A 22,956-nucleotide genomic window follows, 5' to 3' on the forward strand; every position below is an offset into this window, starting at 1 on the left:
ATTTAGTGGAGAGACTAAAGCCTTTGGGCAGATGAGAAAAATTCTAAAAAAATCCAGTTTCCAAGTGGGAAATTTGATGAGTGATGCAGAGATCGTGGCAGGAGCTGAAAACTGAGTGCAAAGACAATGCCTCGGCATCAAATTTAACACATGGAAACACGAACAATACGTATTTTTCAGAAATGTTTTATATGTTTGACCTGGGTTTTGTTTGGATTTTTTTGTCCCATGTAGAGAAAATATAAATCAATCTGTTCACCACCCTGAGAGAGTGCACTGACTCCCACTTCTTGCCTGGTGCTCAGCCCTCAGGTCAGTGTGTGGATGAGGGAGGTGAGCCCCAAGCTCTCTCTGTGTTGGGCAGATTGGTGAGAGGCTTCTTCTCCTCTCCTGTTCACTTCTATCATCCCCGTTCAGTTTCCTCCCTCACTTTGGGATAACCTCCTCAAAATTTGTTTCAAAGTCCTTCACTACAGTCCTCCAAGTGTTCAACAACTCCATGGTCTAAAAAATCTCTTTATAGACCATGCAGCTCTGTCTGTCCCCACACCTCACATGAAACACACAGCCAGAAGTCCCCACCCTGAGCTGCTTGAAGCCTCAGAAAAGTTGTTTTCTTCTTTAAGCAGCTCTCTAGGCTAAAAGGTGAGGGTTCACTGTGAAAACAGGTATTATTTCAAACAGCCTGTCAGACATGTGGTGAGGATGGCTCACGAACCTCACCAGGCTACCTTGAAGCTTCTCTTTTATGGTCTGGAACTGCAGGTGCTGATGCATCCTTGGAAAGCCACAGGCAGAAACCACACAAAGAGATTAAAGATGTGATAGGGAGAGGCAGGAGGAAATGCCCCTGCTCATTTTCTTGTGTGTGCTCTTCTGAAGGTAAAGCCAGCAGGAGCTCTGCACAGGTCCATGAGTTTCCAGAACGACCTTTGGAAGTTTCTGTCTGTTTTCCAAAGGAAAAAAAAAAACAAACACCAGCAAACCCAAAGCATGGAAAAAATACTCAGCAGAATTAAGCATGACAGGAAAACTTTACAAAGACATTGCTGTTGCTTTACTCAACCATTTTCTCCTGTTCTCCATCTACAAAGGAGAAGTAAAAGAAACTCAACACAGCTTTGCTACCTCTGTGCACATTGGTGGAAGGCTGTGATATTTTCTCGATTAAAATCCCTGGAAAATGTGGGAACATTTAGCTCCACATATTAAAGAAGGCACTTTGTAGCTCTGTTCTCACTAGCTCTGTCTGCTTCCGTCACAAGCAGCTCCTTGTGACTTTTTTTTCCAAGTTCAGCCATTTAGAACACTTAGATATTTCAGAACCATTTAGAACACTGAGATATTTTAGAAGTCACAGCAATTTCTGAGACACTTTGGGCCAAAGATGGCATTTGTTGGTTTGAGTGGAACTATTTATTTTAATTTGCAAAGAAATGTAGAACCAGAGCTCTAGTGATCAAAATCCATCCATGATGAGTGACATGTGGCAAATAATTTTGCTTTTGTAGCATCTTTAATGCAAATGTAAAGTTCCTGAATATTTGACCTGAAGATGTATTTATTAAAGTGTTAATAGCACAAATAAGCATTGTTATAGCAGGCAGACACACTATTAAAGAGTTTATAGCAAGCAAGCAAGCTTTCAGAATTGGATTAGAAACCTGGTTTAGCTGCAGGTAAATAAAAGAATGAAGAGATAAAATATCAAGTGAATATCAAATACAAGTGCTCAAGGCCAGGTTGGATGGGGCTGGGAGCAACCTGATCTGGCAGAAGGTGTTGGAGCAAAGATGGTCTTTAAGGTCTATCCCATAGCAAACAATTCTCGGGTTTTATGATTTTACAATGCATTTGGGAAAATAAAAGGAAAAAATATATATCTTGGGCATCTTATAAAGAAGTAAGAATATGAAAAATCTTGTTCCCTGCCATGGTGTGGAGACATCAGAAAGATTTAGACTCCCAAATGGATTTGGACTCTGATGGTGTCCATCAGAGCTGCTCCAGGTGGGCAAAAGGCATCAGTCAATGTCTGGGGTTGCTGAGGGGATTCCTCGCTGTAAAACACTGGCCACGAGTCCAACCCAAAAGCTGGAAAAGAAGAGGAAAATCTCTGAAGGTCTTTTCTATATATACACGCCAGGCAAGAGGAGCACGGTGACACAAACTGCTGCCTGGCTGGGTGTCTCTGCTGTTGCCAGCATTTGTGTCAGCTGAGCCTTCCAAGCTGGCAGCTGATGTCACCAGAGAACCTACGAGATTTCCACCAGGAGAGTGTCACAGAAGAGAACATCTATTTTTCCAGCAAACCCAGTCCCTCTCCCTGGCTGGCATATGTGAGGAATGCTTTGTGTAGCCTCCTTTAATTATGAGGTCACACCTTCCTGTAATGACTTTCCTACAAGTTTACAGCAAGTTTCTTCAGTGACACAGGTAGGGTTTTTCATTGATGTCCAGCCAGGGTTGTCATTATCAGAGGACAGAGTTCCAGTTTCTGATTAATGAAAATTATAATTATGTCCAGCTAATGTGGAGGGAGAGGGAGAGAGAGATGTTTCCATGTTACTTTAAACAAAGAAGAATTAAGGCCTTATCTTAACTATGCATTGGCACTGCAATGCGAAATGGTCATGCAAAATTAATTTTTAATGTGTTCAATTTATATTAAAAATTTCTGCAAGTGTGTGAATTTTTTTTTTCTAAGGCTGGAGTGCTACTTCATTTACAATATTCCCTGAAGGTGTTTTTTTTTTTTTAAAGAGACTCTTAAACTGAAGCCATTTTAAGGGTTTTATGAGACATTATGTGAGCTTTCATATGCAAGTTAGTCGTTAAGTACCAGATATTATATTCTGTAATATGCTTAAGTGATATTAGAGGCTGTATATAGCCTGCAGTAATGGCTATTGCTGCTTTTTTAATTTATCAAGAAAATGTTGCTTAAATAAGGAGCAAATCAGTGCTTGGGTGTTAGAAAATATAAATGTAAAGGAAGTAACAATATTGTTGTGACATATTTGGTGCTCTCAGCTTCACTGGGGAGCAAAAGCAGGGGCTGGTTCCTCCTCTTCCTGCTGACACACATGGCAAGTCCCATATATAACATGCTGGACATGTGAAAAAAAAAAAAGAGAAATTTCACTGAAAAGTCATTGCTCCTCGTGACTTCATGAGAATTTATATCATGCCTCTGTTAACTGGATTTTTTTTTTTAATCATATGATTCCTGGCATTCAAACAAAGTAGCAACTCACATTTAGACTTAAAGGAGTGAAGTCTTTGAATGTTCAGCCTACAAAGGGAAATGTTTTTGTTAAGCTGGATTCACTGGTCCAGCTAGAAAAGACAGGATAAAAAAAAAAAAAAATAAAAATCACAACAAACCAACCCTCACATGCTGAACAAACTTGCTATTTTTTTCTCCACCCTCCCTCCCTTAAGAGCCAGAGGAAGGAAAAAGAGAAAGCTTTAAGCTGACAAGTTTGCAGAAATGTAAAAGTCACTTGACTTTCCTTTCAAATATGCCTCTTGCTCCTTGTCCTGACACTGAAATAAAGCCCGTCTGTAGCTGTGCTGCAGAGAGGGGGAATACAGGAGTGTTGGAGCCTGACAGCCCTTGGCAGTGACACCTCGTGTTGGCCACAGAGTCCCCCACCTGCTCCGACCCCTGCGTGGAGCCCAGCTGACTGCAGAGTGAGCTCTGCCCAAAATATTCCTCCTCTGACCAGGGACCCCTCTGCAGTGCCCAGCTGCCAACTCCCCCTTCTCGCCATTGAAGAAACATATCTCAAATGAAAAATATTTTCCATTTTCTTCCCTTCTCCCAGCTGCTGATTCCCACCCTGATTCCTGTTCTGGAGCTGCGATTAATTTTTTTTTTTTTTTTTTTTTTTAAATCACATCATCCTTCTCCCTCTGCCTCTCCTCCCCCTCCTCTTCCCAGTCCTCCTCACAGCTGTGGATCCTCACTCCTCCTTCCAGTTGCCTCTGCTGTCGTGTCCCTGCTTTCCTCCCTCCCCTGGCTCCCTTAAATATTTCAGAGGAAAGTAATCCAGCTTCATCCAGGCTTTATGGCACTGCCTCTCCTCTTGTCTGCACTTTTCCTCTCTCTTGCTGCCTTTGGGAGGAATGAGGTCCTGGGCACCCAACAATCCCTGGGCACCCTCCAATCCCTGGAATCAACCTCCTTAAAAAACCCAACTGCAAATGAGCCTCAAACTGGGCACCAAACAGGCAATATGGACCCAGCCAGTCCTATCCAGGGGATCTGAGGGCTCTCCATCGAGGAGCAATTTTTCAGGGCTCTCTAAAGTGATGCAGAAAAATCCAGGGATAAATATCTCCAGGCTCCCACTGCCGCCTGAGCCCCGCCTGCTCGGTGACCTCACGTGGAGAGCCTGAAATCCCCTGAATGCCAAAAAATCAGTGGTCCAGAGGGATCTTCTTGGCAAGGAGGAGATGGCCAGGGAGCAGCAGGTCTGTGCTCAGGGGGAGAGGAGGTCAGCACGGGGTGAGCTGCCTTCCCTTGCAGGACAGGCCCTGCCTCACACATTTTTTAAATGACTGCTATGAATTCTCCTCGTGGACCAAAGAAACTTGGCCCCAGCCTCTTAACTCTACAGTAGCAGCCAGGAGAACCATGTATTCACCAAAACACAGAATCATTCCTGCTCTCATCACTTAGTACTCATTGATGGCTCCCCAGCCCAGGCATGAGGTAAGCACAGCAGTCCCCAAGGGCAGGGCAGTGATTTTGGTGTCTCCAGCTCAGGCATGGAGATTCCCTCTGGTTAGAGGACAGGCTGATGTTGTGACCTGCCCACTGTTCCTTCACTGAAGTGGCTTTTGACTTTGTTCCTGTCATGCATTCCCGCATTTTCTGTCTAAGCAAGCCCTGGTGTTCCTGATGAAACAAAACTAAACAGACAGATAAAATAGTAATAAACACAATAAATCTCCCAATACCTGAACCACCTCCTGTCCCTGCTCTGCACTGTGCTCCCTCCCCATGATGACCCCCAGCATCACTCTTGTCTCTGTTCCACAGCCACTCCTGAGCTCTGAGATCAGGAGCCAACTTTTTCACCAGCTTTAAGCTCTTTCATATGGCCCAAACCATTTTACCCTTTCCCCAAGGATGTCCCTGCACGGAGGTTTCCTGTTAGTGTCCATGTGGTCAAAGGGCAATTAGCCTTTTCTCCTGCAATTTGGAGCTTGAACTGGCTTAATCCGTGTTAGGCAACACAAGCATCTGCTTCTCTTCTCCCTCCCACCTCCTGCTCGTGCACACACAAAGCCTCATTATATTAATAAAATATTTTCCCATTCTTCACCTGATTAGCTGCCTGCACGTGCCCGTGAGCCCATTTTCCATGAAAAATGTGTGTGTGCATTTACACCCCTACGTGCCAATGCACCTTCCCCAGATTATACATACAAACAGATGTTTATATATAGAATGCATATTATAAATTTAAATTGATACGGGAACATAAATCTGAATAAATCACAGCTAAGCTGCGGCTTAAAATAAACATTCTGGAAAAAAAAAAAGCAAATAAACTTTTTTTCTTTTTTTTTTTTTTTTTTTTTTTTTTTCATTTTGGCAGAATGTTTATTTATTTAACAACAGCAATGCAGTTGCTTACACTTTCTACAAATGTTTTATCTCTTCTTCCTCCGCACCTGTCCCTGAGTGAATAGAGCCACATCTGTCTCATCTTGGCATAACAAGTACACATCTACATCTGTGAAAGATGATTCCATTTTTGAAGGAAACACTGTCTACTTTTACACTCCTGCAGTCTGCTAGAAATTATTGCACAATGGATTTTGTGTCTTGCAGGAAGGCTGCTAAATAGTGAATAGCGAGTTTGGAAATGGTACAACAAAAGTAATGCCCTACTTTAACAAATGCATGACTAGATATAAATATATATTTATTCTAAACTTTATGGGTAAGAGAGACCCACTGATTACTGTTACCTTCATTTTACTCTTCCTGGTGTAGTAGACTCAGTTAAAAAGCTCAGGAAACTGTAGAGTAGAGGGTAATAATGGGATGTAGAGGCTTTCACTCATCAGCTGCCATTTCAAAGCCTACATGAAGTTGATAATGACTGGAAAAATAGTTGGAAAAATCCTTCCCTGTGAGGGTGGTGGGCCCCTGGCACAGGGTACCCAGAGAAACTGTGGCTGCCCCTGGATCCCTGGAAGTGTCCAAGGCCAAGGTTATGTCATTAATGACATTCAGTAGTTCACTAAATAAATGAAGGGGTGAGCTTTGGCTGATAAGGGTTTAATGAGTAAAAACTGTGAATAGCCAAAAGGCTCTCTAGTGATACTGATGAGCAGCAATGGTTTTGGTGCTCATCTTTCTTTTATGGGCTAGACTATCAAAGCTGAAGTAAAAATAAAGGAAAGATGAAGTGTCCTGAAGTTCCTCTGTTGTATTGTCCTCACCATTACTACCTCCACTGCACCCAACAGCTCCTGTAGTGATAGACTGTAAAATCAGGGCAGGAGGGTCATCCATCCATCCATCCATCCCTCCATCCATCCCTCCATCCATCCCTCCATCCATCTGTCCATTCATCCATCCATCCATCTCTCCATCCATCCATCCATCCGTCCCTCCATCCCTCCATCCATCCATCCATCCATCCATCCATCCATCCATCCATCCATCCATCCATCCATCTTTCCTCATTTCTCACCTATAGGGATTACCAGGAAGAACATTAATCCAAGGTGTTGCAGGACCTCTTCCACCTGTCATGGGCTGTGTTTTGCCCTGTGCCAACTTGTTTGTGTCTGCTGACCAACCAGATAAACAAGATGACAAAGAAAATTCACTGAAAAACAAGGCCAGGAAATAGAAACTTTTTCTATGGAAAAAACCTGCCTGTAGTAAAATTTTCATTCACCACTTCCCATCTTTTCATGACTGTAGAAGCAACAGCATTAATTTTGAAGACAACTTTTCCTTTACTATGTTGCTGGACAGGCAGTGAAGGCAACACAGATTCACTATTTTCACTATTTCAAAACAGTCTGAAATGTGCTCAGATCAAAAAGAAATCAATACCTCCATGAGTGTGATTTCATAATTTAAATATTTTATGGAGGAAAAAAATCTCAATTAGAACACATTATGAATTGTAATTAATTTGATGGTTGAAAACATATATAAAGGTTTAAGGAGACATTATCCTGGTAAGCTGTATCATTCTAAGAAAAGGTCAATCCTTAATAGTTCAACAATCAGCACTGATTTTCTTTTAAGGCAAGTTTGGGAGGCAGAGCACAATTTGTCCTTCTGTGGAGTATATTGAGGTATTGATATGCAGGTGTCAGATGTCATGATGCCAACTCTCTCCCTCTTTTTTATTTTTTATTTTTTTTTTCAGTGTTTCATGTACTATCTTTAGGCTTTCTCAAAATCAACTGCTTGATTTACCCATCCTTCCTGGGAATTTATGATTCATATCTTCCCTTCTTTTCCCTCCCCTCTCTTCTGCCAGACCTTTCCAACTCCCAACTGCTGTTCTATCTTCTATATTAAGCACCTCAGGCTCTGATGTACTTGACAGTGCCCTGTACTTTAAACACACACACAAAAGCACTCTGGTGATCTGAGATATCTTCTACAATGTGACATACATACACCAGCCTCAGACTCCAGACCTTTCACAATCTTGATAAATACCTCGTATTTAAATTTTTACCTTTTAAAATTTGTTTTATGCTATTATTTTTAAAAGGGATGGAAAAAAAAAAATAAACCCCAAAACATTGACAGTTATATAATGTGCATTATTTACTTAATAGCTGTTCTGGTCTATTGGGTAAATATATGGCCAGGCAGATTTTAAAAACACGTATTACAGACCCAAGAGACCAGAGAGACTCTGAAGCAGCTGTTCCAGTCTATTGGGTAAATATGTATTTAGGCAATTTTTCAAAATATGTTAAAACTCCTTCAGTGCCATTCTGGTCAATTGGTTAAATATGTATTTAGGCTTCTTTTATAAATGCCTTTTATGTAGCCGATAGACTGAAGGAATTGCAACTGCTGAATATGTTTTCATAATTTTTACCTGTGGGTATCACTGGGAATTGTTTCCTGGATTCCAGCTCCATGCCCTGCTGTCACAGCACTGAGGACGAGCTGGGTGTCACAGCCACCCTCACCAGGAGCAAATACAAATATTCCCATACCTGCAATGCCATTATTCCTTCTGATTGTCCCCCCTGCTCACTGAGAGTGATGCTCCCCATCTATTTTTCCTCTCTGTCAGTGGACTGACACACTTTGCATTGTGCTGTATTGGTTAGGCTGATGGATATTTTTAAACCAGCCATGGTGGTGTTTTTTTTTTGTTTTTTTGGTTTTTTTTTCGATATTCAGAGGCACAAAATGGCATTTTGAAGCCCTGCTGTCAATTCTGGGGTTGTCTATATGGGTGAAGTTTAGCACATGCTTAAATACGAGCCAGATCAGGGCTCAACCAACAGGACTTAAATTGATTTATGATTTAAAAAAAAAAAAAGCCTCCAAAATCTTTTTAGGTGTTCAAGGTGATAGGAAAATCAAATCTGATGGCTGAGCTGTAGCACAAGTTTCTGAAAATCGTAATGTGAAGTGGCTGTGACAGATGTGAACATGCTGGGGTTTGTAGAACTTCTGCTGTATTTCAGCTGAAGATTTATATTTACATCCAGTTCTTTCAGAGTGAGCTCTGGTGAGAATTTTATACAGTGAGAGAAGGAGGGGCTGGGCTTAACTCAGTGGCTCAAGGAAGCTTTTCCAGGCTTGTTTCTGTTAAACCACAGCTTTCAAGACAATTATATTTGCTCCATGGTTCCCTCTTTGCCTTCCCTCCCTTTATGGAGCAGACACCTCCACTGAATGAACTGCTGTTGTAAATGAACCCAAATTTTATTGTTGCAAAAACAGGATTAAATAAGTATCTCCTTTTATCCCCACTGCATGAAGTGACAGCATAAATTCTTTCTCAGTTTGTTCCTTAATGATAAATTATTAACTCTCCACATAGAATCGATCATGTTCAGCCTGCAATGGTCTGTTCCACTGAATGTGTCTTCATTTTCCTGTGCTGATAATTGTTTCAAGAAGAAAAAATTCATTATTTCAGGTGTGTCCTCAGCTTTCCTTGAAATCTGATTTACTACTGGTAGTAGGTAGCTGGTCTTGATCTCTGGTAGAGTCAGTTCTGGGTTTTTTTATCCCACCTCCTGTAACCTCAGGATGGGTTTGCATTCTCCCTTCCCAGAAAAAATGTGTTACTCACCCATCCAACTATCAGAGAGATTGTTCTGCCTTGGAGTTTTCCTATTTTTCAGAAATTTTGAGATAGGTTATTTCAAGTTATTATAATTTTCAGTTACTTTTATTCCTTTTTTTTTTGTTTGTTTGTTTTTCTTAAACAACATTCTTAATAATAAAACTAAAATTAATGTAAATATTTCCCTCAAATAGGTGTTTAGAAAGCAGAACTTGATAAGCTATGGGGTCTTTCCCAACCTTAACAATTCTATGATTCTCCTGTGGAAATGGAAAGGACAAATAGGCAGAAACTACATGGGAAAATGAAGAATACAAGTGTATGACGACACAGATTCAAACACAGGTATAAGTACCTATGGAGATAAAAAATAAAAATCTGGTGTATAATTTAAAAAAAAAAGTATTTTAAACAGGCACTTGATAAAGTGGAAATATCCTTGTTGAAGTCAGTGTGAACACTTTAATTCAGGCAAAGTGCAAACCTCTACAGACTGGAGTTAAATGATGTCACCCTTTTAAATAAATCAACTGTTTTGCATTAATACAAGTTTAATACAAGTTTAAATCAGAGGATTTCTAAAAGGAAAACAAATGTGGAAAAATATTGATAAGAATTCTGACAAGGAATATTAATAAATGAAAATGTTGATAAGAACTCTGGATACATTTGATGATTTATTGCCAAAATAAGTAACTTTATTATCCAAATTATTAGACCAGCTGTAATGCCAGGATAAAAATAACAGCGATGCTATGTCACTCACATAATCTCATAAACAATGATCAAATCCCATCAGAATAAGAAACATCTTGTCTGTCAAAGATTATGAGATGCTTTCCAGATCCACCAGTATATCCAGGCCTTTCCATTAATCAGTGCCACAGAGGGTTTTTTTGTTTTTTTTTTTTTCTTTTGAAATCACTGAACTGGATGCCGGGAGATGCTCTCAACAGGAACTGCTGCTGTGTAATGGACTCAAGCCTGAAATGTGATTCTATTTTTGCAATACAAGGATCCCTGCTGGCTTAGGGGAGTGCTGGTGGAGCCTGTGCCCACATCTGGATGTTGGGTTCATTCTGTAGAAAAGGTGAAATTGTAATTTTTAATAATAATAATACAGTTTGGGTTGGAAGAAGCCAAATGTGGTGATTTTTTTTTTTTTTTTTAATTCACCAACTTACTTTGTAAGTTATTAGTGAGGTTTTCCTTTTCTTAGGATGCTCACGCCCTGCCAGGAGAAATGTGAGCAAACTGTGGAGCTTGTGGAGTTGCTCTGCCAAACTGCTGCACTTCTGCCCCTTTAACCGTGTTCATGGTGTTCTCCTGGATAAAAAATTGAATTACCCATTTCTGTGAAAAAACAAAAACAAAAACAAAAACAAAACAAAACAAAACAAAACAAACAAAAAAAAAAAAAAAAAAAAAAAAAAAAAAAAAAAAAAAGCACACACACAAAAAAAAAAATTACTGAGCCAAAGTGCTTAAAAACTTAAAGATAAATTTAAAACGAAAAAAAGTGGAATAAAACCTATCAATAAGTAATGATTCCCTTTACAATGCATAAAGCATATAAAGAAGGAGAAGCCCCTGTTGCTGCAGAGCAAGAAGGTTTTTGTGCTTATGTGTGGCAGTTCTCAGAGAGGTCAGGAGACTGGGTTAACCCACCGTCCCCATAATTTGGTTTGGCAATTTCACTGATCATAAGAATATCCTTATTGTATCAAAATGTGTGACAGCTTTGTGATGGGCACAAATAGGGGATGAGATCAGACCCCGTTTCATTAGATTAAATGGAAATGTGATGTTTTCAACAGTCAAAAAACACTGGAGACATCATCAAAGCTATCAGTGCCCATCTCTCCACAATCTCTGCTATGATCATTTTGTTCCCTTACCATTGATCTACTACAAAACTGAAAATTAATTTAAAGGAGGAAAGATCTTCAAATATTTATATCTGAATATTTGCGTGGACAAAATGCAGGCTGAGCTAAGAGTTTCTTACACTCACCCGGATGAAAACTAAGCCCAGAGCACTGGCCAAAGCTCTTAAAGAGTAAAAAAGATGACTTAGCATTGGCTGCAGTGAACATGAAGGTCAGCCCAGGTCCTGAGTTCTCCTTTCCAAATCCTTGCCCACGTATGTTCTTTTTTCCCTGCTGCAAAACTTCTTGCCTCTCTGGCCAGGAAAGTTTGTACATGCAACCCTTTGATTTGTGAAGGTGTCACTTGGCCAAAGCAACCAGAGCCCAGATGGGAAAGAGAAAAATGATGGCTGAGGTGGAGGTGCAGGTAAATACACAGGGGTGCAGAGGAGATAGAGCATGTTGGGCAGCTCATTTGTCAGCTGAGCAGCAGCCCAGCCTTTCCTAGCAGGCATTTACGTTGTTCCACGTGATATTAAGTAAATGTGGTATCGTAAAACTGATAAAAGCAGTTGATCTATTGAGACTGGCTGGACTCGAGCCACTTCTATACTCTGTCACCACCTGCAAGAAGGAAAAAAAAAGGTGCTACAAAATACCTGAGTGTACCACTCTTGCTGCACTGGCTTTCCTCTCAAAAGCACACACCAGCACATCCAGGGTCTTCCTTGCCTTTGAAATACGAGTCTTTCTTTCCTTAATCTGCTCTGGACACCACTCACAAACTGAAATGGATATTCTCTATCGCTATTCAGAGTTTTACTGTGTTTCTCTGGCCTCTGCAATGCAGCAGTGGGAGCAGAGATTCCTCCTCAAGATTTCTCTGGCTGGGGAATTAAAAAAAGGTCCTTCTCAGTGATGAATAATGTGCACACCCACCATCACCACTGTCACTGTCCCAAGAGGAGACCAGCCCTGAAGTGTCCACTGGATACAGCACAATGCAGATCCACCAGGAACAATTTAAAAGAGTATTGAGGAAGGAAAATCCTCCCAGTGCCAAAAAACTGCTCTCCCACTCCTGTCTGTGGCACACATGGATGGATGGACTGAGCTCAGCACATCTGAGCACAAGGTTTGTGCCTCCAGGAGCTGGCGAGCCCCAGGCTGGGGTCACAACTCAACACTTCAGGGAGCAGAGACTCCATGCAGCTCTGTGGGATGCTCTTATGCATATCCAAAAGCATAGATGTGGTTCTGGCAGGGCTTTTCTTTTTCTAATTTTAGTAAAATATTTACAAGAGAGAGGTACTTCCTCAGAGCACATCAGGCATTAGTCACTGATAAGAGCAAACATAAATCCTGGGCTTTAATCTTACATGCTATTATTCCAAAAACCACCTTAACGTGCAATGATACCTTATAATATTGAATTTTAAATCCCCCCTAACTTTTAGAACTGTTAGAGAGCATATGTTTATGGGAAATGGAATATCAGACTCCTGATGTTGAGCTTAAAATTAGGTGACATTGTTTAAAAATACCTTCAGATTGCTTAATCTGATTTCAGTCTGAGCACTTGCAAACCCAATGATAGGCATACTTGTTTGATACATAAAACTTTAAGTATTTATTCTCTCTAAAAGGCAAGTTTTCTTGCTTTTGAGAATTTTTCTTACTGGGAAGGCTTCCAAATCCCCTCTCATGCAGCTTCATGGAATTTTCTCAGCTCTTGTGTTTGCTCCTTCTCCACACCTCTTCCCCAGTGCAGAGAGGCACATCTGTCTGTTTTCTGCCTTATCAAGCAGACATCTACATCTGTGAGGAAAACTCCACTTCCTCAGCTTAAAAAAAAAACCTGTATCTGATTGTGGTAATAAAGCACTACTTCCTCAGTTCAAAACATACATCAGACAGGACCAATTACTCCAAATGACTCATGGCAACAGGCAAAGCAACGCTCGCCCTCGCGGAGCCTTTGAACTTCCACCGCTTCAAAGGTGTACTGAAACGTGGTTATGGGGAGATTGTCTAAAATTGCCAAATTACCAGGTTCCCAGCTTTGACATTTGTTATTCTGAGCCATGAGACAAAGGAAAGCAGCTCCTTCACTCGCTGTAGAGAAAAAAAAAAAGATGTTTCCTGGATGGAGAGAGCTCTTAGCTCTCGGTGAATTCGCGAACGCGAAACAGAAAAAAACGCTCGCGCCTTAAATTAATCAAATAATATAATTAGGTGATCAGACAATGCACAACAATAATGTAAAACGCAAACAATATGAGCCAAAGCTACTGAAGGAATTTAATGGGCTTTTAATCACATCCTGGAGGTCAGAGAGGCTCAAAGTGTTATTAATGGGAATCAAAGCTTTTCACCTTTAGGTCACCAGCTCGAACGTGGCACAGGTTGGTTCTGAGTGAGCATCATTTCCATCTGGTAATTACTGGGGGGGCTTTTGGTCTCAGCAGCCCCATAAGAGAGGAATTTGCAGAATCCAGCACGAGAATGTGGATCAGCTGCAGTGGGCCAAGGGGTGTCCAGCAAAAGACAGATCACCCAGGAGAACACACAGGAATGTGCAGCTCAGTGTTGCTTTCAGTAAACATTTCAGTGCTTTCTACTACTTCCAAGGAGAATTAAATAAGGTTCTGAAGTTATTGTCTAAACTTGCCAAATTAATTATTTCTAATGAACCTCTATCCACTCTCTCTACGCTGGTCATTGTCCCTGATGGTCATGGCTCTCTCCTGTCAAGTGCCATGCCCAACGAGATGCAACAGTCCAGTTGGTTAATAGTTATTTTTGGGTGGGCTGATCCAGTCTAATTGTCATTATAATTAAGTTAACTTTGAAAAATTAAGTGAAAGAAGAAGCCTATATTGAGCGTCATAAAGTATATTATTATTATTATTAATATTATTATTACCTAGTGACACAAAGTTGTTTGGGTGTTCATGATGCAACGGTTATTTTATCAAAAATCTTCAAATATCACGATCACATTCAAATAAATATGGCTCTGATTTGGAATGCATTTCTATTTCTTTCACTTTTATATCAAAAATTTTAATCCTATTTAATCCATATTTATTTTAAATTTAATTTAAACTCAGTTTTAATTTTGCCATTTTGTTGAGGTTTTACCTGTTTCCTTAACTCTGAAGGTGTTCAAGCACATATTTGGAGGGCACATGACAAGTGACAAAGATTATTGGGGTTTGTTCCCAAGAAAGCTCACTGTCAAAATTCAGTGATGGGACAGGCCAGAACAAACCCATTCCCTATTTGGTGTAACTCTTCATATCCATCTTTTCTTGCAAATACCTATATATAATCAAGAATATTAAGTTTTCATTAATGTTTGGCAGTTCCTACATTAAAACTGCTGTTTCTCTACAAGTTTTGCCAGAAATACATTAATGCAACTATTCAGATAGAGAAATGCAGCAACAGAGAGGCAGAGAAAATACATTTGAAAATGCCAGTTGTCACAGTGGAGGTCTTTTCAGGGCTAGAAGTCACTTCTGGCTTTGGTAGGAAGCCTACAGGCACTTCTTTTTATGAGTAAGTTACATCTGTTCAGGCACTGCACTTTCCTAACACCATACTTTTGTTTTTTAGACTGAGGAGCCTTCAAGTCTAGCAGCTCAGATGCTTGCATCCGTCTGTACCCTTTTGGGTAAATACCTGTCACTTTAGGCAGCCTTCTCTGGCTCTCTCCTCCACGCTGAGGCTCAGATTGTCCCACTGACATGCTGCTGGCTCTCCTCTGGCACACAGGACAGTGCCACCAGCTCAAGACCTTCCTCGTCACTCCAGCTAAGGAAACAGTTTGTTCTTGACAGTTTCTGCCTTTTCTTGCTTATTAAACTCAAAGGGTCTCTGAGGGTGTTTGATGGAGCAAAGAAATGTGGATTGTATGGTCAGTCCCCCACTGGTTTCTGTGCCTGTGTCTTTGCTGGGCAGATTTGGGGGTGTCTGTCAGCAGAAAGAGGCACACCTGGCTTTGTAACACTCTCTGATGGATGTTATGTACACAATGCATGTATTTTTTTGTGTTTGTCACAGTTTTTCCCATTGAACACAAATCCCTTTGCTCTGTTTTAAGGAGTCAAAGAACAAGTACTTCTACACAGAAGCAGAGTGTCAGGTTAGCTCTGTGTCCACAGAAATGCACTGATCTCTCCAGGAATACACATGTTAAAAAGCAGTTATTCCTAAGAAACCATTGGTCACTCATCTGGAAGGACCAAGAAAACTTAGCCAAGGTCTGTGTCAGAAGTTTTAAATTGTCACTGCAATCTAGACCAAGAGTAACTAATTTTTCCTCTGTACCATTCTCTATGTTAAGGGTCAACCTGTATATTCCCATTCTCCCAGAGCACCACGCATCCTTATCCATAGAGACTTCATTGGTGACACCCTCACTACTCCAAAAAAACAAGTCATAAATCCACTTTCCCTTAAAAATAAGCTACAACCATTATAGTTTTTAAATATTGGTTGTATCTCAGTTAAAGGGTCACCATCCTGGAAAAAATGAGAAGCCCATAAATAGCCCATAAACTCCATTTCATCTCAGGACAATGAATGAAGGGAACCAGAGTACAAACAACTCTGGAGCAGCTATGAATGTTCTCCCCACTCCAATACAACCCAGAACGATGTTTCCTGTCATCCACCCCAGAGCTGGATTTACGAGCACGTCAGCGCCTGCATCTCAGCTGAGGATGCCCAGATGGGGAAACCCTCTCACCAGCACCATGAAATACCCATCTGCTGTGTGTTAATATTCCTCAGGGAATTATTGTTTCCTGCTGCCTGGCTCCTAAGGGTTGGTGTTGGGAGGCTGGGATGGAGGAGAACAAAATCAGAGTGGCTCTGGAGTGAGGATGAGGTCAAGCCACTGTGGGACAGGGTCAGTTTTAGGATGTTCTTTGAGAGCTCTACTCTCAGCAGAAATAACATTGAAAAGCAGAATGCCCCCTATGCATCCATTTGATCAAATAATACGTTTATAGCACTGTCATTAGATCAAGGGAAACAGTTAACTGAGACATGACATGTAACTGTTAAAAATTACACACCATCAAACACCAGCCAGGGACACTGGAAGGAAGAGTTGACGCTTATAAATAAAAAATGATGTAGAAATTAAACAAACAACCCATGGAGACTCTTTCAGGTTTTTTCTTTCCCCCCTCCCACCCTGTTTCTTATGTAAAACCACACAATAAATGGTCTTTGAGTTGCAGAGGTTTAATCTATGTGCAGAAAGAGAATTAGAGGCTGATTCAGGGATTTTTTTTTTTTCCCCTTTCCTTTCCTGGAGGCCTCTTTTTTATTTTCTTTCCAGGTATTGATCGTGAAAGTGATATCACACCAGAAGGTGCATTGATATGGTGTTGAGTAACAGAAAACTGCAAAGACTCCCTTACAGTATAATCAAAGCCTCTGTCCAAGCCCCCCACTCTGATGAAATCCAATCAATAGGGACGATTAAATGACACATACAGAGCCATCAATACTAAATACAATCCATTTCCTGTACAAGAGCAGTGCAATGTAAAGTGGACAAGATAAAACTTGAATAGGCAGGTTATTTACGATGCTTGTACAGTATTTAAGCAGTGATGAAAGTTGGGAGCACACATGATGTGCATATTAATCAAAAAAAAAAAAAGCCAGCAAGCTTTTTGATGCACACAAAATAGAGTTTGGTGGGTTTGCAATATTTCCAAACAATATAATTTTTAAAGTTATTTTTTGGAGGGGCAAAGTCAGAGAGGAGTCAACTCCAAACTGAAAAACTGTAGATTCTACAACCTGTCATTTTAACCATCTATTGGGTTCTTACAGTGTTTTTTCAGTATTCCAAATCATTCCCCTGTTGCCTGTTCAGTGGAAGAAAGGGTTTGAAATAACTCATTGCAACTTTAGTCTGAATTTTACCTCCAGAGGTGAGGAAGAGACCACCAGGAAACATCACAATTTCCCACCATGAGCAAAAAGGGCAATATTGAAAGGCACCTCTCTTTCCATTTCCTGCAATGGGCTGGGACACCTTCTGCTGGACCAAGTGGCCCCAAATCCCGTCCAACCTGGCCTTGGACACTTCCAAGGATGGGCAGAATTGATTTTTGGATCTCCCAGTGTCTATTAAGGTTTTCTTTGTGGAATTCCCTCATTACTGTCAGAAACACTCTGCAGTGCTGTCCGTGGTCTAGGGAGAGTCCACCAGTTGAGATAAATGGTTTTTGGTAAACTCCCTGCTCTTCTCTGCTGTTCCAGTCAAAATTCTGCCACCAGTTCTTACAGAGCCCATGTGTTGCAAACACTGAAAGCCACCTCTAATAAATCTGGTTTTCCTTCTCACATATTTCATCACACCACGGCTTCACAACATGCAGGTGTGGCAATGGCAAAATTAGGGATCTACTCTCAAAGGAAACAAATTGATAAAAATACAGAAATAGATTAAAAATATAGATCTCCAGCAAATCAGGCCCTGAATCAGACTGTCTTTTGTTCTGGAAAAGTAAGAGCAAGGATGAATGAATTCACCTCAGAGGGAAGGAGACAAAAGGAGCAGCAGATTGGTAGGAAGGTATCACTATGCTACCCCTGAGCACATTGTTCTTTGCTTTTCACACATGGATCCTCATCACATTGATTGATAAATACAAATTCTTTTCTCTCTTTTTAACGTCAATTCATTCTTTTTCAACATTAAACTTTCACAGTGTCTTTGAAGTGAACAGATAAAATTCCTTATCACCAAAACTTGTGCTGGTTTTAGCGGAAACCTAGAAGGATCGTTGACAAGTTTAAAGTTAATCATGTATTTATGTCCTTTGTTATACTGGGCCATAACTGGGTTTGGTATCTTCAGGATGAACACCCTTCATCTTAACACAATTTTCAAGGATTTTTTTTTTTTTTTTAAACTCCTCAATAAAAGTTTTATAGAGAAAGTGAGCCTGAAAAATGTTCTTGGAGATGACACTACTCTCTGCCAGGACACTTTCACAAATACTGTGGGGACAGCAGGTTGTTTGCCAATGAAAAGCTACTTTCTCTTGACAAAATTGAAAATTGATGACAAAGTGATTGGGTATTTCTCAAAATGCTGTCAAATGTAATGACATTGGGTGTGTTCCAATTAGTTTTGTAGGCTTTCGAGATGCAGCTCTCTCTCCTTGCCTTCTGTGTAAAAAACTTTTGTGGCGTGAGTCTGGTCTGCTGAAGGACAGCTAGAGCTGCTACAGCTCCCAGAATTTGCTTGGGAATGAGGCTGCACTGACACATCTAGTCTGGACTAAATAACCAACTTTCACTTTGCAAAATTCAAGCTTTCTTGTCCAGTTTGACGTGGCATTTTTCACCCCTTGTGGAGGTCTGTAGGTCACGCTGCTGCTGAGAGAGCAGGGGGAATTTGATGATAAAATATCAAAGTTAATTATGTTTGGCCAGTAATTAACCACACTCCTATAAAATGAGAGGTGCCTGGGATGTGCTGAGCATCCCACCAGCAAGAACAGAGGGGAGAGGGAAGCCAAAAACTCCAGCAACAGCAAGGTGTTCATCCCCTTTTAGGCTGTGGGTGATGGAAACCAGGATCTCCCTCTCTCCTCCCTATCTGAAGCACAAATAACATAAAGCTGGGATAGGATTGATACGGAATGCTACATAAAATGTTTGCTTATAATTATTTCTAGCACCCTTTTGAAGCTTAGGGATAAAACATTTCTAATTATTCATCAGGCCGTTGGAACTCCTAGGCCTCTGTAATAGGGATTTAGCAGAACAACAAATAACATACAGGGATCCAGATGAAAGGAGTGAATTTGAAGGGATTATTACCATAAAAAAAGCAAATGACTATTTGATGGAGTTACAACAATACAGAGAGTCAGACAGGGATAGAGAAATAATGCTAATTGATAAATACATAGCTGCTTAAGCTTTAATTTGAGCTGTGGAAGAGTTGTAAAATGAGTGATACCTGTAATTTCCTTTTTTTTTAAAAAAAGATCCCTCTGTTTGAAATGCATATATAAATAAAACCCCTCAAATGCAGCTTTTCTGCCCCCCTCCTCTCATTTTCACCATATTACACTCACAAGAAGTAATTCTTCAAAAGGCAGGACCATGAAATTTTTTTATGGTCGTGGCTGGTTTACAGCTGCATAAAGATTTGCTCCCCAGTTTAGGATGGGAGCCAGGACATCTTCTGCAGGATCCTGTGATCTGCTCATGTAGGAGCTCCATGGGCCACAGGGAGCAATAGGCATTCAAGGGATGAAGAGTGGATTTTGTGATCACTACCATGCCCCACAAAATCACCGCCTCATCTCAATCAAAGCATTGCAAAGTAAAAAGCAAATCGTAAAGAAACTAAAAGAGAATCCCACGAAAACCCCCCAGAGTCAGCAAAAGCAGGATTTGTGAATCATCTGAGGTGCAGCCATCCCTACTCTCTCATTTTTTTCAATAAAACAGACAACCTTTAGGCAGTTTGTTTTAAATAAAGACACATAAAATGGCTAAGTAGAACCTAAACCACAAAATATGATAAATCTTCCATATTCAGTGCTGCTATAAGCAACATCACCACCACCACCACACCAGTGATTCCACACAAAGATAGTTTTTTTTTGAGGATACAGAAGCTGTCTTGCCTAAAGGAGGGAAGGAAACAAATCTGACTTTGCACATACATGCAAAAAAAAAAAAAAAAAAAAAAAAAAAAAGGAGAAAAAAACTTCCAAAAATCATGGATAGGAGACTTACCAGCTACTCTGCAAGCTGTGTACTTTTTTATATCACAAATACTGGTTTAAAGGGCAAAGGTATGCAAAGCAGATGGATTGTGCCTATCTCTAAATCAGAATTTCAATGTTAAGACAGTTCTCCAACAGCTCAACGGACTGGCTTAGAAGCTTTCTTCCCCTCCTTAATGAAGGTTAAACGTTAGCATTATAAATTGCAGCTTAGAGAAATTATATTCAGATTTTTAATAAAAAAAAAAAAAAAAAAAAAAAAAAAAAAAAAAAAAAAAAAAAAAAAAAAAAAAAAAGAGAAAACCTGTATGCTCTAGATTAGCAGGGGTGGATCGTCTTGTTGAGACTTGTGCTGCCAAAGCCTATTAAAGTAATTCACATTTTATACACAGACATTACCATTTTCTCTGAACTATAACGTCCTTGGAGCATTACTCCACAGAGACATCCAAAATCCACTTTAGATGGGGCACAAAGGCACAGTTTGAGCTTTACCTGTGTGACTTGTCTCGCAGGTGACAGGCATTAAGGAAGGAAATCTACACTTCTGTCAGATAAGCAGGAATTCCTGGATTCTTAATTCACTTGAAAAGAAAGGATAATTACCTGAACTAAATTTCTGCGCCCATCTCAAATGGACTCTAGGGACAATCCTGCAGATTAATGCTCTAAGAACATGAGATTCAGAAAGAGAACGTCGGGATGTATGAAATAGGATCTCTTTTAACAACCTGGATCAAAAACTGCATCCTGAATGGAGGGGAGGGAGAGGCAGAGGAAGGGGCAAATCCAGCGCAGCATTAATGCATTCTGCTGCCTCAGCACAATCAGATTTTCACAATAACTACAATGATGATTTTTATAGGCTCACTTATTTTTTTTTCTCTACCTTCTGATGGATTTGAGAGATTTCCACAACCTGAAGGCTTCAGGCAAGATCCTCAGGTGATGTAAATCTGCATTTTTATTTTTTTTTAAATACCGACAGATTCATCCCTTCACACCCTCTACAGCTTTTCTGCTCATCTGCAGCATCACAATCATCTGGTAACATTAATTAATTTTCCCGGTGTTTTTATGCAATGCTGCCTCTGTCTCCTCCCCGCCTCAAATTGTTTTGATTTTGTTCCTTTTATTATTTTTTTTTTTTATCTCTTTTTATTTTTTTTTACTGCCGTTACCGCTCCACGTCTGCTAAGTAAATCTGCGGCGTGGTTACTTTAAAAATGAAATAAAGCTTGTGTTCATAGTGACAGTCAATAACACTACAGCATTATAATCAATTGCTATTTGTAGCAGCAGGACTAGCAGTGGGGGCAGATCAGTGCAAATTACTGTCACTGTGTGCTGTCGTGTGCTGTGCAGCCAGCCTGGATCACGGAAGACAAACGATCCCAGATCCAGTGGGAGCAGGGAGGGCTCAGTCCTACCTGCACACAGCCACGCTCCAAACACGAGGGGAAAGTGGTTATGAACCTGCAGCACAGGAGAGGGAAGAGAAATAAATTAAATTAACTCGGTTGTGCTGCTGAGATCCCGGGCTAAACGCTCCTGGCTTTCGTGATGGGCTGGAGAATGGAGGATTACAAGTGTCCAGGGATCTACAAAAAAGGTTGGATTGCTCTTTTGTGAACTCCAGTGATGTCTCTGTTGTAGTTTAAACTGAGGGTTTGTACAGACTCCTGTAAGCCATGGGGGTCTTCAGTTCAAAACACCTGTTAGGATCAATAATAATGCCAAAAATGAAATATAATAGCTCCCCCACACCAATGTTTCTGTAGAACCAGGAGTGTTTGTTACTGCTATGGATCACAGCAATGCAATTTTTTTGTCTGTGTTTCATTTGAGGAAAGAGATCCAGGCTCTGATCTCAGTGGGGGAGAGAGCTGTTATCTCAGAGCTGGGCTCTGGGAGCAGCAGGTCAAACAGGTAATTTTAAAGATGGAGCTACCCAATTCCTTGTGTTTCTGCACACTTTTTCCTCCATGAATTTGGCAATTTATTTGGAATGCCTGTGATGAGAGAGAAACGCAAATGGTGTTTAGTGGGGAGAGAAGAAATCCGATACAGATCAAGGTCACATCCTCTGGAACACACAGCCTTGGCCAGCAAGCAGTGTATGGTTATGAGATTACATCTGATTACCTGGCTGAAAGGTGTCCTTCTTTATTTGGGAGGCTGCACTGCAAATTCCAGCCCCCCAGGAGAGAGAGCAGGAAGGAGAAAGGAAAAACCCACCTCCAGGACCCCCCAGCTCCTCACACACCCTCCTGGAGAGGGTGATGCAGCAGCAAGGCCAATGCAAACACTGAGCTCACTTCTGGGACTGCTGCAAAGGATGACAATTTATTGCCCTTTTTAATGATAGAGTTTGTGATATGCACACTTGCCAACTGGGAACTGGAGTGAGATCAATGAGTTATTTTACATAGGTCCCTGTATCCTGGGCCAGAATGAAACTGTTGACCTAGAGGTGAAAGTCTCTAATTTTATTTCTAGTCCCTCTGAGTCATGTAGTCACCAGAAATAACACTGACAGCAATAAAACCAAGCAAACAAACAAAACTAAGCAAACATCAAATATGAAGGGAAAAAAGGCTTTGCCAAAGAGGCTCAGCACACGTTTTGTGAGACGGCATAATCTTTGACAGGGAAATCTGGACCATAAAAAGCCCTCTCTCCTGGAGCCCAGTCCTCTCCTCTGAAGACAAACGTTTTATAATAAATATTTCTGTGCCTGTGGAGCTTTGTGCAAAGTCGGACATGATATTTTTGGCAATCTCTGCATGTCAGTAGGAATCTGAGAAAGTGTCACACGCCGTACTCGAGCTGGCCGGTTGGTGAGAGTGTTCAGAATTCAGAGGGTTTGAATGTTCATGTCACACACGTGATGGGCTGGGCCGAGCAGAGCCAGAGAAACAGGAACATTTCTTGTCTTCTGCCTTTTTATCCTCTTTAATCCATGACCTGAATCACAGGATTCGTGTAAAGTTG

The sequence above is a fragment of the Zosterops lateralis genome (assembly GCF_965231275.1).
Source record: "Zosterops lateralis genome assembly, chromosome: 7".
NCBI classification, from domain to species: Eukaryota; Metazoa; Chordata; class Aves; order Passeriformes; family Zosteropidae; genus Zosterops; species Zosterops lateralis.